This window comes from Petaurus breviceps, unplaced genomic scaffold (assembly GCF_028583685.1).
Source record: "Petaurus breviceps papuanus isolate PSGF00001 unplaced genomic scaffold, PetGlider_PUasm1.0 90683, whole genome shotgun sequence".
Taxonomy (NCBI): domain Eukaryota; kingdom Metazoa; phylum Chordata; class Mammalia; order Diprotodontia; family Petauridae; genus Petaurus; species Petaurus breviceps.
This window is the reverse complement of record NW_027187308.1, coordinates 8,325,618-8,344,938: the sequence shown is the minus strand read 5'-3', so window position 1 is coordinate 8,344,938 and position 19,321 is coordinate 8,325,618.

The window sequence follows — 19,321 nt, the reverse complement described above, 5'->3', positions numbered from 1 at the left end:
ATACAATCTCATCTCCATTTTGACCCTCTGTATTATGCCTTCCTCCTCACACAAAATATCACTCAGGAGCTTAGTCTATGAGCCCTTATGAGGGCAAGTTGTAGTTCCTCAGAGTTTCTACCAATTTGAAAAGAACAGAACAACCAAAAAAAGTCATCAAAGAACAATTCTAGAATTTCCTGGATCATTTCTGGGGAGTCTTTCATCAGATAATATTTGTTCACTTTCCTTCGTTTTATATTTGTTCAATGGGTTTTGTTTTCTCTTTGAGGTTTTACTCACTCTTCATTCTGTTTTTAGCATCCCATTTCTCTGCTTCTACACTAGGTTTTTACTCAGCCTTTCTCTCCTAATTCTTTGGTGTTACTCAGTTGTGACCCCATTTGGGGTTTTCTTGGCAAAGATACTGGAGTGTTTTGCCATTTCCTTCTCCAGCTCATTTTATAGATGAGGAAACTGAGGCAAACAGGATAAAGTGAATTACCCAGGGTCACACAGATTGTGAGTATCTGAGGCCAGATCTGAACTCAGGAAGATGAGTCTTGACTCCAGGACTGCTGCTCTCTATCCACTGAGCCATCTAACTGTCCCCATGTATGTATTGTATTTTCTTTCAACTCTTTGGCCCCTCAGGAGAGGCTGGTCTGTTGAGCAGGTTCACCCTCCCTGAGCTGAAGATCGGGAGGATCAGTTGGACTATGTCCCTGCTTTAAATAACCTAGAGGGGTAGAGGTCTGGCTCCAGCTGACTTTCCAATCCTCTTTTAGGCAAGCCCACATTCTATTACTCCATATCACCCCTGAGCTCTCTGCAACCCTTTGTTGGCTCCAGCCAGTTCCCCCATCTCTTCTCCCACTTTCCTCCATGATCGTGCAGTCTGCCAAAATCTTTCAGGTGAGGAGATTTGGGTAGGTATACTGACCACTGTGAGGACCCCTATAACCAGATCCTGTCAGAAGTCTTTGAGTTTGCTTATGCTCCTTCTGGAGGGGTACACATTATTGGTTGGAACAGAATAAGAAATCCAAGTATTAACATTTTTCAATGTTAAGTATTAACTTCTAATTTTTTTAATTATTTTAAATTTTTTAATATTTAATTTAATTTTTAAATTAAAATTTATTTTATTTTATAATTTTTCTATGTTAATTCATGAGATTTTTACTTTGTGCCAGTATTCTGTTAAATGACATCACTTAACAATGTCACTCTATGCACCTCCGACTCTACATAAGGCTTATCTACTATATCATAAGGGGCAGCTAGGCACTGACCTCAGACACTTCTAGCTACTTGACCCTAAGTCACCTGTTTGGCTCAATTTCCTCTTTTGTAAAAACAAGCTGGAGAAGGAAATGGCAAACCACTCTAGTGGTTTATCTTTGCCAAGAAAACCCCAAATGGGTTCATAAAGAATCAGACAAACCTGAAATGACTGGACAACAACAATGCTATGTCATAAGACGGTTTGGGATCTACTTTAGCAAAGAAACCTCCCCAAACTGGAGTTATGGACTCTGACATAATCAACTTTTAGTTCATTTATGCCAGAAAAAAGTACAGATATTGCCACATAATAAACCAGAGATCAACCCATGTACCACCTAGAAGGTCCTCATGGACCCCCAGCAATCCCAGCACTAGAGACTTTATGATTTTTCTAGCAAGTCATCATGGTAATATAAACCATAATTTGAGAATCCCTGGTCAGAATGATCTGAATTCAATGAGTAGGAAATCTGCTTTATGGTATTCAGAGATTGTGACAACCCAGATTTACTGAGGCTAGAGTTACTTTTTGATGTCTGAAATTGTGGCCCCCTAGAGGACAGCAACAAAGTCTGCTTAACGGGATTGGTTCAGCGCCATTTGTGTGTGGGCGTGCAATAAATGCCATTTGCCAATGAGTTCCTGGAGAAAGGGAGAGAGTTCAGTGGAGTCACTACATTCTACTTGGCCAAACTTTATTCTGCTAAACTCCAGGAATGCTCTTGTGAACGGTGCGGGAACTTCTGAAATTTCCTTTTGAGGTGAAGCATGTCTGCCAGTAAGCCTCACAATGAGAGGCATTAACCCTCACCCAGTCTACTGGGTCTTCCTCCAGCCTGACCCTCAGGCCAGTTTCTGCCACTCTCTCGGCAAGAAACCCTGAAGTTCCCAGCAAGCCCTGAGCATTCCATATCCTTCTATCTGTTGTTATCCTTAAGGAAAGCCCAGAGGTGAACAGCTGCTGAGCTCACAGGGCAGGTTTCCAGAGTCCCACATTATGGAGAATGGTTCATTACAGCTGTTCTAAAGAAAAAAAATCTAAAAGCACACAAAGGGCTACTATTTAAATTTAAGTAGATACAGAATGAGACTATAGCTCCAAGGAATTAAATGAGGCTTAAATGTTTATATTAAAAACAAGTGTTTATATATAAATATAAAGTGAAATATATATAAATATAAAATATATAAAATACTTGTTTTTATATATTATATATATTTAATATATTTTTATATTTATATATAAACACTTGTTTTAATACAAACATGTTTTGTTTGTATTATATGTTTATATTTCTACATATACGTATATGTGTGTATATCATATCTACACATGTGTATATATGTGTTAATGTGTATACACATACATACATACACATTTCTGCTAAACTCCAGGAATGCTCTTGGGAATGGTATGGGAACTTCTGAAATTTCCATTTGAAGTGAAGTATGTCTGGCAGTAATCCTCATATATTATATAAATTATATATTTATATATGAAGACTTGTTCTTAATACAAACATATGTCTGTGTATCATATACATGTTTGTGTGTGTACATATATATGCATTATACTTATGTGTATACATACAAACACACATATGTATATATGCATGCATACACACACATATATTCTGCTAAACTCCAAGAATGCTCTTTTGAATGGTGTGGGAACTTCTGAAATTTCCATTTGAGGTAAAGTATTTCTGCTAGTAAGCCTCGTATATGTGTCTATGCATGTATTTATATATAAACATTTGTTTTTAATAGAAACATTTAAGTCCCATTTGATTCCCTGGAGCTATAGTCTCATTTTATATCTACTTAAATTTGTGGGCAGAACTTTCTGTGCTTTGTTTCAATTTTTATATATATATATATATATTCACAATACAAACAAATATTTTTATATATTTCTATATTGCATGTGTATGAAAAAGAAAGTTTTTGAAAAATGATAACATAAAATATTTAAAGACCAAGATTGAAGTGGAATTCTCTCCATACAATTTATATTAAAATGACTAAAAAAACAAAAATAAAGTAAAATAAGAAAATGAATTTTTCATAACAAAAATTTTATTCAGTTTGAATAGCACCATTGTTTCATTTCCCCTACTATTTTGGGAATGTTTCAGTAGGATAATAAAGTTATTTACCAAATATGCTCCCTACTACTCCCTCCACCCCAAGCTTCTTGTAACCCCTGAGGATATTTGTAACCCCAGTGGGTGTCCATAGAGCATAGGACAGAAAACATCCAGAGCCCTGAGATGCCCAGTGTTTTAATCTACAAAACAGAACAAAAACACAACCAAATAAACTATTGCTTAAGTTGCTAGATTTTAAAATCTTGCTTTGTTTCAAATGAGGTTAAGTTTATTGTTACAGGCCGAGAGATTGCTCCATCCATTTAATTGATCTTTCTTTACAACCAGCTTATCAATCATTTCATCGAGTTTTATATTCATCCAGGGAGACTCTGGTATGATATTCTAGCCTTCAATTTTTTTTTTTTTTTTTTGCATCATGGACAAGACTATTGTTACTGGCAATGAGTATTAGAACCAGTCATGGTGACCTCTCTGTGAACCCACCAAAAAGTCAAAATTTGCACATTTTTCCTTCAGTATGAAACTCAACTTTGGCCTTTAGAGCTTTATTGAGGTGGTTTTCTCTGAAAAATCAAAGAAATTGGTCATGTCCCAAGTCCCAGTCGCCATTCTGTCATGAGAAGTTCTCAGGGACCTCTGAATCCAAGTGTTCTTCCAGTGTTCAGTCCTCCAGGTACATGTTTTCATTGGCATATGGAAGGTGTCTTCTACACCACCAGTCTTTTGAAAGGGAATGGGATAATTGAGATAAGAGGAGAAAAGAAACTCTTCAGTAGGAAGGAGAGGTCAAGCTAAATCATTGAGACATAGAAGATTTGCATGATCTGATTTAGAGTGAAGTCAGGAAAACAATGACCACATCCTGTGTAGGAGATAAAGAAATGTACCCATAGAGATCCACTGGAAAAGTTGAAACGGGTATGGGAGAAAATATGGGAGAGAGCAGATCGGAGGTGGGGATATCCTGTGGGACTGCTGTTTTGGGGGGATGGGTGGGGGAAAAATGGGGAGAAAATTTGTAACTCAAAATCTGGCGGAAACGAACGATGTAAATCAGAAGTTAAGAAAACATTAAAAAAAAAAAAAGAAATGCACCTCCCTCCTTTCCTTGGAAAAATGACAACAAAAACAAACAAACAAAAAAACCCCCAAACTGTTTTTACTTGTGACAAGGAAAGTCTCACTATGTATGCTAGGAAAAGAGTATACTCAGAAATGAATGTTAAACAAAAATAAAAGGCATTAATTAAACATTAATTGAAATTTAATTTAAAATTTTAATTTAATTTGATTTAAAATTTATTTTTACTTAAATTTAATTAATTAAAATTTTTAATTTAATTTTCTAAAATAACATTTGCTGTGCAGTTGAGATCATAAATAATAGCCGCAGAGACCATCAAGTTCAGTTTCCTTTTTTTATATAGCTAGCATTTATATAACACTTTAAAGTTTGCAAAAACTTTTGCAAGTATTATCTCATATTATCCTCACAACAACCCCAGATGTAGGTGCTATTATTATCCCAATTTTGCAGATGAAGAAACAGGGCAGACAGAGGTGAGATAACTTGCCCAGAGGCACACAGCTAGTAAATGTCTGAGGCAGGATTTGAACTCACATCTTCCTGTTTCCAGGCCCAACAATCTATACAATGCACCACCTAACTGGTTAAGTGACTTCCCCAAGTTCAGTCAGCTAATATGTATTAGACAAAAGATTTAAACGAAGGTCCTCTGAAAACCAGGCTTAAGTGGTTTTTCCATTGTGCCATAGCACTCTACCAGTCTTAGCAACTGCATCTTTCCAAATGGCTATCCTGTTTAAAACTTTGAACTAAAGCCCACTCTAGAATTTTTTCATTTTCTACAAAAGTTTTATTACAAGGATCTCTATCAAAGAATTTATAGATTTACAGTGTGGTACTGGAGACAAGTAGACAGCTAGATAGTACAGTGGTTAGATCTCTGGGCCTGGAGTCAGGAAGACCTCTGTACAAATCCAGCCTCAGACACTTACTATGTGACCCTGGGCAAGTAACTTAACCCTCCATGTCTGTCTCAGTTTCTTCATCTGTAAAATGAGCTGGAGAAGGAAATGCCATACCACTCCAGTATCTTTATCAAGAAAAACCAAATGGGATCACAAGGAGTCAGATATGACTGAAATGACTGAACAACAACAATTAGAGATAGCTATATGGTATTTTATCATTTGATTTACCATGGCATTTCCATTCAGTCCTTTTCCAAACCTTTTCACATTCCATTTTTAAAAATAATTTATTACTTTTTATTATATATATATTATCTATATATATACTTATATATAAATATATATTTATTTATATTTTTATTATAATTTATTATGACTTTAATGATAACCAACAAATAAAAATATTTCGACATAAAGAAAAAAATGAGCATCACATATGAAAAATGAGCCTCCGTTTACATGGTTTATATTATAAAAGCATAAATTAAATTTAACAAGGTAGTAAAAAAAAAGTGCCTTTCTTGTACAGGCCTTTATGAACTTTTTTAGTTTTCTTCTGTGTATTTTAAAATAATTTATTCATACTCTTTTCTTTGTATTCACCACCCTATCACAATCCATTAACTGTACCCTTCCCTTATATTAGGTTGTTTTTAGAGTTTACACATGTTCTTGTAGATCAACCATTCCTAAGGAAGAAACAGTAGCTAGAAATTTCCCACATACTTCCGTCAGAGATATGCTGGGGGCAGCTCAAACCTGCCACGGAGAGCATTCACATCTTGGAAATGAAATGCAATGCTACCATAGAAGGTTTGATTTATTGTTTTGTGAATTGTCTAGACTTGAGAAAATGATGGCAAAAATGTAAATAATGCCGAATAAATTTAAAAATATGTCTTGCATGCATTTCTACACCCAGAGTACCCCTGGTTCCTTACTGATTGGTGGTCATAGCTTTCTTCACTGATAGTCCTACTGCTTTTATATGGAAAGGGAGCAGAATAGCTCAGAAGTTAGCTCTGACCTCAGGGGAAATTTTGAGGTAGGGAGCAGCAGCCCCAGAGATCTCATGTAAGAACTAGAAAAAAAATGATGATTTAGTCTAACCAGAAATACTTTTTTCAAGTTAGGCTTGGGAAAAGCATGAGGCTTTGTCCAGTTCTTTTCATTCAAACTAATCCATTCACCACAAAACATGTCTGTCTCAGTGCTGATCCAGACATTCATCCATACATACATCTGTTACTTTTATTCATAAAAATGAGTATTCATTGAGCACATGCTACTTACACATTGCACATGCAAAGTGTTGAGGGACTTATTAAAAAAAAAAAGTAAGACAAAGTTGCTAGGCTAGTTCCCCACCTGCTCAGTTCCAGGCTCACCCAGGTGTACCTACTTGGCTCTACCCACCTACAGGCACAAGTCCACCCACACTTTGAGACTAGTTCTGACCCTGGGCAAGGAGAATTCAAGGAGCCCTTGCTTCCAATGACTCTGGGGTAAATATTAAACTCTACCCTTTACTAATAGTGCCCTCTGACTCTTCTTCAGTCACACCTAGACTCAATCCTGATTTCTCATGGCCCACACTCTTCAGTTTGGGATTTTGATCCTGTTTTGTCTAGAATCCCTCCCTACAGGCCTAACCCTTTGCTACCCCATCTCAGCCTAATCGATCAATCAATCAATACTTATGAAGTGCCTACTATGTGCTAGACACTTTGGTTTTTTAAAAAAAGAAAAGACAGGAGCTGACAACCTAATGCAGGACCTCATTAATGGAAATAGTAAACTGATTTGTGCTGCCTGATTCCCATGGACTCCCTGTGATAACTGCCCACTCTTCCCTCCTTTAGATTCATAGGATTTAAATTTTCAGGACTCCCGGTCTACCGATTGTTTCCTAAACGCATCAGGTACACCCCTGTTTGTACTTCTTTGTAAACAGGACTCTCCTTATTTGAAAGGCCCTTCCCTCCCTCTCTGTTTATTGTAGCCTAGCTCTTCTATGCCAGCCTCTCACTCACTGTCAAGCTGATCTCATTCCTACAGAGTGGCTTTGAGCTCTTTTCACCCCCATGCCCAGCCCCAGGCCCACTGTCTTCCCTTAGGTAGGCCCCAAAAGGCCCCAAAACATAAGGAATCTGACCAGGCTTTCTCTTCAGGGTTCACCAAAACTCATACTGCTGAAGCATGTAGGGATTGGGAAGGGAGAACTAGGACCCAGAAGAGAGCATAGACTACACATAAGAGGAAAATTAAAAGTAAGCACAGAAGGAGAGGAGAGAGATAAAAGAGCTCAGGGCAGGTTCATTATGGAGAAAGTTCAGAGAACCAGGAATGTATCCTGGGGATGAAGCTACAGTGATGTCAGACTCAGAAATAGGTCCCTTCCAGTCATATATTAACTTAGAAAATGACAAACCACCATTATCCATGTTGTGCTGTAGTTTTATTTATTTTTGTTAAATATTTACCAATTAAATTTTAATCTAGAGTTTTGCTGGCTGCTGGTGAGTTTGACACTTCTGCTCTACAGCACAAAGCTTACACAGCCTCTGAGTACTTCCTGGACTACAGATTCCAGCCTTAATTCACACAATTTCATCATTATCTTGGGTAATCTAGGTGGATAGAGTGTCAGGCCTGGATTCAGGAAGACCTGAATTAAAATCCAGCCTCAGATATTTACTAGCTGTGTGGCCCTGGGCAAGTCACTTAACCCTGTTTGCCACAGTTTTCTCATATGTAAAATGAGAAAAGAAAATGTCAAACCACTCCAGTATTTTTCCCAAAAAAATCCCAAATGGGATCACAAAGAGTCAGACACAACTGAAACGACTGAACAACAAAATCATTATTCCAGCTTCCGCTCTCTCTGTCTCTGTCTCTCTAGACGCCTCTCTCCTCCACTCCTACAACCTATCCTGTTCCTTTTCCATATCAGGGTTTCCAAGTTCCCCATACCTGATCATACACAAACTAACCCTTATTTATACCGCTACTCTCTCCTCAGTTCTTAACTCCATAATAATTATTCTTATTCCAATTTGAGATGTCTCACTCTCCTTCCTTTGAAACATCCAGCAGTCAAAATCAAGCAGGAACACAAGTATCAGGGGCACATGCCAGTGTGTCATAAGTAGGCCCAAGCAGCAATGTGCTGGTAAATAAGTATAGCTTGCTCTCAAATAAAATGAACCCACAACACACTCTTAAGCTAAACCTGCTTTACTAACATTTTCTTCATCACTTTATTAAGTCTAGACATTCAACAAGACAATAAATCGAGCCCTGACATGTAGCATTTGCCAATTTCTGAAGTATAAATGGTCACATTGAAAATTCCAATTTGGGGGGTGGCCAGGTAGCACAGTGAGTAAGAGCACCGGTTCCAGTGTTGGGATGACCTAGATCAAATCTGGGCTCAGATACTTAGCACCACACCCAGAAATAACTGGCCTGTAACCTTGAGCAAGTTACTTAACCCTGATTGCTTAAAAAAAAAAAAAGTTCTGATTTGGTCTCTCAACCTGAAGTCTCTTCCCCTCTCCAGTTTATCCCTCATTCAGCCACCAAAGCATTTTCTCCCCTCCAAAAAATTGCAGGTCCAATCACAACACCTTCACCAACACAACAACTCGATATACCCCAATGACGCACTGCTACTTCTAGGATCTACAATAGACATTTGGCATTTAAAGCTATTCGCAGGTGAGGCACTTCTTAAATCTCCATTCTTCATAGAGGTTACCCTCCTCCACACCCACTTTACCAACCTACTATATATTCCTTACACATCATGCTCCAGGTCTCTCTCCCTTTGTAATGATTGACACTAATCCCAGTAATGTCCTCTCACTATGTCTCTACTTTTTGGAATTCATGGTTCCCTTGAAAAATTAACCACCACCTTATAGCAGGGGTTTCAAATACAGTTAACACTTCAAAGTATAGCCTGAACCAAAATAAAATGTAATTGAAAAATATTTAACAAAATTCATTTTAAAAAAAGAAAATTTAAGAATTGGCCCTAAAAAAAAAAAATTGGCCCTCCAAAATCAGTTTGAGGTAGCCCCAGTACACCAGTAGGCCCAGGGCATCATTAGCGGCCAAAAGCAGGTACAGGTCCCTCCAGCCTCACAGCTTTACAACCTTATAGTCCCTTTGTTGGCAAACTCAGACTCTTGACATTGTAAGGTTCACTTTAAATCCCACCTTCTCCACAAAGCCTGTCAACCATCCTAGCTAAACTTGATGATACTATTTTTGTCTAAAATCTGGTGGCATCTTATTACTAGTGCCACTCATCTGGCTCTAACAAGATATGTTAGATATGATGTCTATCATGATAACCTTGTGTTGTTAATTATCCTCTTACATTCGCGTCCTGTATCCCAGCCTAGAAGTTCCATAAGTCAAAATTCACAGATTATACTGTTTTAATACTCTTAGTATATAACATGGTACACTGAATATGGTTGGGTATCTAGAAATCTTGGGTGATGGTAGTCACCTTAATGAAATTATAAAAAGTGGTAGGGATTGTGGCTGGAAAGATAGGAGGAAAGAGACATAAAAAAGAAAAGTTTCAATTTTGTACATCTCAAATTTGAATTGGAGGCTATCCAAGAGCTATCCTGTAGACAGTTGCAGTTAGCAGACAGAAGGTCAGATGAGCATAGTTTAGAACCAGAAGAGAAGTTAGAAGTCATTTAAATACTCCAAGATATGGCTCTGAGACGCTTCTGTACAGAGGTGATCCATGAATCTATGAGAGAGTTTAGTTGCCTGATGAAAAGAGTGTAGAGAGAAGAGCAGAGACCTAAGGAACTTGGCAAATAGAAAGTGTCTAGAAGAGGGCCACCAGGCTAGTATTCATGTCACATGAGGATTGTTAGATGGAACTTGAAATGTTTAATGTAAAATCAAGTCTAGTCAACAAGTCTTTATTAAGTGCTTGCCTTTTGTCAGGCATTGTACTAAGTTCTTGGAATGACAATACAAGTGTGTGGGACAAGAACAACCTTTGCCCAAAATAAAATAAGCAGAGATATCTCCAAGTAGAGACAGAAATGATTTATTTAATTATTTCTTCTTGCAAGAAGTCCGGTCTTGCTACTAGAGGCAGTCTAGTAGGAGAGGCAAAATACAAAATGCAAAGCTTGGTTATATACCCAAAAGACCACCCCCTTCCACTCCCACTTTGTCCTGTCCTATTCCCGTTAATTAAGAACTGAGGTGCACAATCTTAACCGCAAAAATCTGCTGGCATTTGCAGATGAAATGTCAGTAATATCAAAAAGTAGAAGGTACATGTCTAGTGGATATGGAAACAGACAAAATATGTCATCAATATCAACTTAGATATGAAAGCAGAAGATGAATGTTCTAATAATATCAATATAGATATGAAAATAGACAATATTTTATGAATCATGGGGATTTTAGGACATGGTGACCTGCCCCAAGTTCTGCAACAGGATTTCCAATTTTATATTTGTATAGGTCAGATGGTAGTCAATGGAAACAAGTCTGGGACACTTGGGCCTGTGGTTAAATTTGCAGAGTCTGTGCTTTCCCCTCCTACACTTAGCTAAGCTTAGCAAAAACTTCAACTTATGACCAGGGAAGTAAGGTAGGGTCCCAGGTTCCCAACCCAGGTTACCAATTCTTTGGTACTTTATTACAATTCTGTTCAGATTTCTGGAATGTTACCTGAGAAGTTTTCACTTTTATTCCATTCACAAGCAAAAAGAAAGGCAGTTACAGCCCTCAAAGAGCTTACCTTATAAAGGGGAAGACAATAAGTAAAAGGAAATAGGGGTAGAAGGAGGGGAGAGAGATAAAAGATCTTCTCCTAAGAATCAGGAATGTAGCTTAGAGATGAATGACAATATGGTTGGCTGGAGAGTGCTCCTTAAAATGGAGGTTCTGGGAGGAACTAGTTAGTCAGTCAGTAAATCAATAACCAATTTTTTTTTCAAAGTAATTGGGGTTAAGTAACTTGCCCAAGGTTACACAGCCAGTTGTTTTGTGTGGGGGTGTTTGTGTGGGGGGATGTGTGTGGGTGTTAAGTATCTGAGGCTGGAACCGGTCCTCCCTACTCCAGGGCCAGCACTCAATAAGCAATTATTAAGCACCTACTATGTTCCAGATTCTGTGAAAGAATTTAATGGCTCTTTTCAAATCATATTGAAGATGAAGTAGACTTGTTCCTTTTGGTCCCAAAGAAGATTAATATGTAGAAATGTCAAAGCTAATTTGAACTTGGTGTTAGGAGAGACTTCTTAGCAATTAGAACTCTACAAAAATACAAAGAGTTGCCTTAGGAGATTATGGGCTCATCTCAGTCCAAGGCCTTCAAGGAGGTCCTGGTTGACAATTTGTTGTAAAAGAGATTCTTTTCAAAAATAGTTTGTTCTAGACGGTCTCAGAAGTCCCTTCAATTCTAAATACCAGTGATTCTGTGAATAAATGCCTCAGGGCACAAACATAAAAGTAAATCATTAAGAATCCAATAAAATTTCTCATATATAGAAAGAGCCCTGGGCAGGGGACCAGAGTTAGGGGCCTGCTGAATGGAGGTGCTACTTGCCAACTGTGTGGCCTCTTCCTCCTCCATTTCCTCAGTATGAAATAAGGGTAATAATAATCTCACTAAACTACTTTTTAAAAGTTTTTGTGTTGTATAGGGAAAAGAAATCGCTAATGTACTCTGAACACCTTGACTAGTTCACTATAAAAGTGCCAGCTATTGTTACCATTATAAATTTAGGATCACACTTAAATAAGTTTATCAATGAGCTAGACTTTTTCAAAGAATCAGCATTTTAAAACATCTACTATGTGCTAGGGAACTAGGCTAGGTACTGGGGATATACAGTTAGGCATATAATTACACCTGGCTTCAGGCAACTTACATTTCCATATATAATTTACATTTACATATATAAATACAAACAGAATAAATAAATACTAAAAGGGGAAGGTGGGGCCCTAGTGATTGGGAAGATCTTCAAAGGCTCCATGTAGAAAGCAGTGCTTGAGCTATATCCTGGCAAAAGAGAGAGAATTTGGGGCAGCTAGGTGGCAAAGTTAGAGCACTGGCCCTGGAGTCAGGAGGACCTGAGTTCAAATCCAGCCTCAGACACTTAACGCTTACTAGCCCTGTGACCTTGGGCAAGTCACTTGACCCCAATCACCCTGCCTTCCCCCCCTCCAAAAGCAAAAAAAAAAAAAAAAGAGAGAGAGAGGGAGAATTTATGAAATGAAGGTGATGGGGGAACTTATTTCAGAAGCAGGAGACAGCCAGTGAAAGGGCCCATAGACAAAAGACAAAGTAATATGTGCCTGTGTAGAACAGAGAGAAGGCCAGTTTGGTTGGTCATAGGTGAGTAATGTTTAATGAGTCTAAAAGGATAGAATGGGGCCAGGTTGTGAAGGAATTTAAAATCCAAAGGTTATATTTTATCAGGGAGGCAATAAGATGTCCCTGGAGTTTACTGAGTAGGGGAAAGACATGGTGAGATCCTAGCTTCAGAAAAAAATCACTTTGACAGATGTGTGGAGGATGAATTGGAATGAGGAGAGACTAGAGGCAGGATGATCAATGGGGAAACAAGTTATAATATTCTAGATGAGAGGTGATGAGGGTATCAATTAAGGTAGTGGCTGTATGAGTGGAAAGAAGGGGTCAAATGTTAGAGATGTTATAGAAGAAGAAACAAGTTTTGACAACTGGTTGGACATGTACAATAAGGGAGAATAAAGTGTTGAGGAAGACACTAAAATTTTGAGCCTGAGTAAAGGGGAAGATGGTACCCTCTATAATAATGGGGAAGTTTAGAAGAGGAGAGGATTGATGAGGGGGGGTAAGGAGGGATAATGAGTTCTGGATGTGTTGAGCTTGAGATGTATCTGGAATATTAATTCTGAAATGTGTAATTGACACTTACTGATTCACTGGTTACTAAATCTCAAAGGAAAGATTGGGGCTGTATACATAAATCTGGGAGTCACCTACCTAGAGGACAATTAAACCTGTGGGAGCTGGTGAAAACAGCAAGTAAAGTGCAGAGAAAGAAGAGAAACAGGTCCAAGACAGAACCTTGAGGAACAACCATGGTTAGGGGAAACAATATAGATGATGAGCCAGCAGAGGAGATTAAGAAGGAACAGTCAGAAGGAGAACCAAAATAAAAGGTCACAAAAACCCAAAGAACAGAGTGTTCAAGAGAAGATAGTTGATAACGTCTAATTCAACAAAGAAATCAAGAAAATGCAAACTGAGAAAGGACCATCTGATTTTTAAGTTAAAAGATCATTGATAACTTGAGAGAGGGCAGTTTCAGTTGAGAGATGGACTTAGAAACCAATTTGCAAAGAGTTGAGGAGTGAGAGTAAAGGAAGTGGAGACAACAAATATAAACAACTTTTTCTAAAAGTTTCACTGAGAATACCACTACTAGTTCTGTATCCCAAAGAGATTTTTTTTAAAAAGGTAGGAGGGAAGACCTATTTGTACAAAAATATTCAAAACAGCGTTTTTTTAGTGGCAAAGAATTGGAAATTAAGGGGATGCTGGTCAGTTGGAGAATGGCTGAAAATGGTATACAATTGTAATGGAATATTACTGTGCTATAAGAAATGATGAGGGGGCCAGCCCTGGAGTTAGGAGGACCTGAGTTCAAATACGGTCTCAGACACTTAAGACTTACTAGCCTTGTGGCCTTGGGCAAGTCACAACCCCAATTGCCTGGCCTTTCCCCCTCCAAAATGAAGACAAAAAAAAAAGAAAGAAAGAAAGAAATGAGCAGGCAGATTTCAAAAAAACCTGGAAAGATTTACATGAACTATCGCAAAGAGAGCAGAATCAATTAAGTATTGTACACAGTAATATCAATATTGTAACTGATCACTTGTGAATAATTTAGCTAACCTCAACAATACAATGATCAAAGATAATTCCAAAGGACTGGTAATGAAAAAAAAATGCTGTCTACCTTCAGAGAAAGAACGGATAATCTGAATGCAGATCAAAACATATATTTTTCACTTTCTGTATTTTTTTCATTTTTTTTTTAACCCTTGGGGCTGTGTCTTCTTTCACAACATGACAAATATAGCAATATGTTTAGCATCATTGAATATGTATAATGTATATCAAATTGCTTACTCTCTCAGGTTGGGGGGAGATGACAGAGGGAGAGAGAAAATCTGGGACTCCAAAAACATTTTTAATGAATGTTAAATGTTGTCTTCACATTTAACCAAGGAAAAAATAAAATATTATTTTTAAAAAGTTTGGCAGAGAAAGGGAGGAGAGATTGAAGACAATTGCTTGAGAGTATAGTAGACTCTAGTTTCCATTTTTTTTTTTAAGCAATCGGAGTTAAGTAACTTGCTCAAGGTTACACAGCCAGTTATTTCTGGGTGTGGTGCTAAGTATCTGAGCCCAGATTTGATCCCCAGGTCATCCCAACACTGGAGCCGGTGCTCTTACTTGCTGTACTACCTGGCCACCCCTCTGGTTCCCATTTTAAGGATGGGAAAATGAATATGACTGAAGGCAGTAGGGAAGGAAGCAATTGATAGGGAGAGGATTTTTTCCCCGCAAAGTAACAAGATTTTTAAGAATTAATTTGTCCCTCCCACTATATTCTCCCTTCCCATTAAACAAACTTAAAACAAACAACCCCACCCCTAAATCATTCAATACCTGTCTATATAGTCTGGCAAAATGAATTCCCACATTAGTCATGTTCCAAAATATGTCTCTTCATTTTAATCATTTAATTTAATCATTTCTCTGTCTGGAGTTAGCTGCATGTATCATCTTTATTCTTTTGAACTTCTGGTTCATCATTGCATTGACCAGAGTTTTAGTCTTTCAAAGTTGCTTTTCATTATTATACTTTTATTATCATAAATTGTTCTCCTAGTTTTCTTCACTTCAGTTTACCCTACTTGTTAATGATTTTCCCTGTTGCCACTGAAACTGTTCATTCAATCATTTCTTATGGTACGATAACCTTTCATTTCATTGATATATCAAAATTAGTTTTGCCATTCCCCAATAAAAAGATAGTTCCTTAATTTATGAAAAGAGCTGCTATATAAATATATAGATAGATCCTTTTTTAAATTTATTTTTAATTTATGGAATAAATAAGCATTTTCATAACATAGTACAATAAAAAAGATGATTATATATGAGACTGCAAATCTAATATGGACAACTTGCTATTGCTTTCAAACATACAACAAAATTATCATGTAAATTTCTTTTTTTTCTTCCCTTTCCTAGTGATTGCTACTATTAGACAAAAATACATATATATGTGTGTATACATATATATGCATATTTCTATTTATATATTTCCATTTCTATTTATCAGTTCTCTCTCTGGATGCATGCAGATAGCTTCTTTCTTCGTATGTCTTTTATAGTTAATTTGGGTATTTATAATAGACAAAATAACTTACTCAAAGTAAAGTAACAAGATATAAAGTAAATCCACATAGATCCTTTTTGATAGGGAGAGGACAAAGATTAGAGAGGGAGCAAGCTACTGGAAGATGGGATCAAGGGTACATGTAACATGATTGGCCTTGCTGAACAAGTTGTGGTATATGATAGTGATGGAATAGTTAGTACTGTGCTATAAAAAATTACTCAGAAAAGCCTGTAAAGGCTTACATGAACTGATACAAAGTGAAGTGAGCATTGTACACGATAATAGCAATATTATATGATCTAAGAACTGCCAATGACTTACCTATTCTCAGCAATGCAATGATCCAAGACAATCCCAAGGAACTATAACCTATATCAGAATTCTTACCATCTCAGGGAGGGGGTAGGGCAGGAAGGGATAGAATTTGAAAGTCAAAACTTTTATTAATGTCAAAAAATGTTTTAATACATAATCAGTGAAAAAAATAATATTTTTATTTTTATTATTTTTAAAATGATTGGCCTTGCCAAGAAGGGCTATTTCATTATAAGAAAGGAAGAGAGGGTGTTAAATCATACCAAGGTGTCTAACTTAGATGAAGAGAAGGAAATAAAGAAGGAACTCATAGTAAAGAGTGTTAACTTTCTCATGAAAGTAAGAGACAAGATCCTTAGCTTCCCCCTAGAAGGGGAAGACAATGCAAGAGACTTGAAGAGAGACAAGAAATCTTGGGATATATTCTGTGGGGAGTGGAATAGAAAATCAATGGAGAAACAAAAGAATTGTCATATAGTAGTGAGAGCCCAGCTGAAGTTAGATAAAATAAATTTGTTGTTTACTTATTTAACATGGTTGTGTGACTTCCTTCCACCCTGTTGGGTAGCATGCGGGATGGTGGGAGTCACCCAGGATTAGGGGTTGTCAAGGGATGAGTGGATGACAGGGTGAAGTTGAATTGGTTAAGTATGTAATCAAGACTAAAAGGAAGAAAATGAAACATTTTATCATCCAATGACACTGGCCTCCTTGTTATTCTTTGAATGAGACACGCTAAATCCTAACTCCAAGGATCTTCATTGGCAGTCACCCATACTTGGAATTCTCTCTCTTCTCATCTGCCTTAGTTTCCCTGGCTTGTTTCAAGTCTCTAATGAAATTCTATCTTCTGCAAGAAACCTTTCCTGATTCCCCCCTAATCCTAGAGTCTTCCTTCTGTATTATGTGCAATATATATATATATATATATTATATATTATATATTATATATATATATAATATACATATTGTACATAGTGTTTGCACATTGTCTCTCCCACTAGACTGTGTTTCTTGAAAGTGGGGACCATCTTTTGCCTTTCTATGTGTTTCCAAAGCTTAGTTTCATTCCTGGCAAACTGTAGGCACTTAATATCAGATGACTGACTGAAATCAGAGCAGGGATCATGGCCTCAGAAAATACTGGGAGGTAGAAGAATTAGAGGTTGTGAAAAGGGAGAAAAATAACTTTAGGAGGGGTGAGGTATAGGAAGAGAAGGAAAGGGAAGGCTATGATCAGACAAAGGGAATGCCAGAGTTTTTTAACAAGGATATTAAACACCCGTGATCAGGAGTGTGCTGGTAAATGTTTAATGGGCTCTCTAAAAATATATATACAAATGCACATTTTTAAGGTTCATTTGCATTATTAACATTTCTCCTCTCACTTTCTTAAGTCTATCCAATGAACAAAACAATAAATCAATCCCTGGTTTGTAGCATTTGCCAATTTCTGAGGTGTAAGTGCTATAACTGAAAATTTAACGCTTGGCTCTCTTGACCTAGTTTGAGTTGGCTCTATTATACTCTTGCTGTAAGTAACAGTTAGACCCATGATATGGCCACCTCTGTGTGGCTTTGGTGAGAGAGAGTAGTAGGGTATAGGATATGAAGAGACTGTAAGCCAGCTACAACTGTCTCTAATATGACAAAATGTCAGAACTAGAGAACATAGAGGTCATCAGGTTCAACTTCACCATTTCACAGATGAGGAAACTGAGGCTCAGAAGGTCACGTAGACAATTAGCAGAGCTGAGTCAGCAACTCAACTTCTAATTCACCAACAAGATCTCTTTCCACCACCACATCACACACACACACATATACACATACACACAATATACACATTGAGATATTGTACAAGGCAAAGAAATCGTGCTAGAAGTTCTAAAAGATTTAAACTAAGGCCTCAGTATACATATACACATATATGTTGTATACAGATGGTTACAAAAATTTTATTGCAATGTTTCTATATTAAAGCTAACACACATACAAACACACACACATATACATGCAATATACTGTTTATATATAATACATATAAATACATATTATATAATAATACTAATTTATAACATATAATATAGTATAATATACTACACTGCATTATGCTATTCTATTTTATGTTATGGTGTGGCATGCTATATGGTATCTTACATTTTGTTACATTATGTTGTGATGTTATATCAAATTATATGTATCTTATATATACTAAAATATCATACATAAAGCTATATACATGTAAACCGATTAGTAGAAAGAATGTGTATACATAGCGTATATAGTGTAAATATATTTTGTGTGTGTGTGCATACATATATACATATGTGTTTATGTGTGTGTCCTAGAAAAGCATACAATCTTTCAACAACATATGGCTCAAAGAAATACATGTGTCTGTTACAAAAGATACATAAGGAATCTGGCTAGGGTATAATTATAACCTCAGTGATAATGTACTCTTCCAGTCATAAAAACATATTGGCTTTCAACTTTTGGCAAAGACATTAAGAAATTTAGCTAAAACGTGAAATATTTAGAATTTTTACTCTAGTATATAAATATCCCAGAAACATTTTATTAAAAACAAATGAAGGATACTGCCACCAAGCTCTGTGTGTTGGAATGTCTGACTCTTTTCTTGAATGTTTTCAAAATGGTCCATTAAATATTCTCTTACTGTAAATTAGAAATTAAAATAATATAAGATAATATTTAAAGGGATACAGCCTGGAATGGTGATTTCATTGGTCTGGGGAACTCCCAAATGAAGAAATTCCTTCTATTAATGCCGTCCAACACCTCTTGTGCAACTTAAGAGTTTTCATTACCAGGAGCCCTTCACACTTAAATGATTTACCCAGGGCTCCACAGCCAGTATGTGTCAAAGGCAAGATTTGAACCCAGGTTCTAAGAGTAGTTCTTCACCAGCTCCGCTATACTGCCTCTCTGTGTTAGAACTTCTGATTCTTTTCTTTATTGTTTTCAAAATCATCCACTAAATGTCCTAAAATTCTACTAAGATTTTTTAATAGCTAGGATTTAAATAGCACATTGAGGTTAGCAAATCACTTTAGATATATTATCTTCTTTGGTCTTCACAACAACCCTGTGAGATTACAGAGTAGGAAGCTGAGACTGAGATGGGAGAACTCACCT